Source organism: Antrostomus carolinensis, unplaced genomic scaffold (assembly GCF_000700745.2).
Source record: "Antrostomus carolinensis isolate BGI_N321 unplaced genomic scaffold, ASM70074v2 scaffold41871, whole genome shotgun sequence".
In the NCBI taxonomy this organism is placed as follows: Eukaryota; Metazoa; Chordata; class Aves; order Caprimulgiformes; family Caprimulgidae; genus Antrostomus; species Antrostomus carolinensis.
The window spans coordinates 9321-9816 of NW_010296998.1; positions in this window are offsets into that span (position 1 = coordinate 9321).

Here is a 496-nt window from a genome sequence, read left to right on the forward strand (position 1 = left end):
CCCTTTCTGCTCCCATCCCTCCTGCCCGCTCCCAATCCGAGCTCCCGCTTCCTGGTAGCCTCGACAGGGGAACCACTGTTTAAACCCTTTGCAAAGTCCGTTTTCCACGTGCCCCCGGGCGAGGAGGGCGGTGTTTGGATGGGTGAGTAAAGGCTATCTGTTTATTTTCCCTTCCCAGGAGCATAGGCTGGCTCCTTCCCAGGAGGGTGAGTAGGTTTGCACCCCGGCTCCAGGTGGCTGCTGTGCCAAGAGGGATGCTCTCCCTCCTTCCTCCCTTCTCCCCTCGGAGCAGGGACCGGCAAAGCTGGGAGAAGAGAGGAGGAGAAGGGCAACAGCTTCCCAGCACCGTGTTGGCACAGCCAGGAGCCAGGGCTCTCCCGGCCATGCCATGGCAGTACCATCACTCCTGTGCCCCCATCCTCACCCACCACTCAACCTGGATCCTTTACTCCAACACCCAGCACCCACCCCTGCCCCTCGCATGCAGCACCCAGCA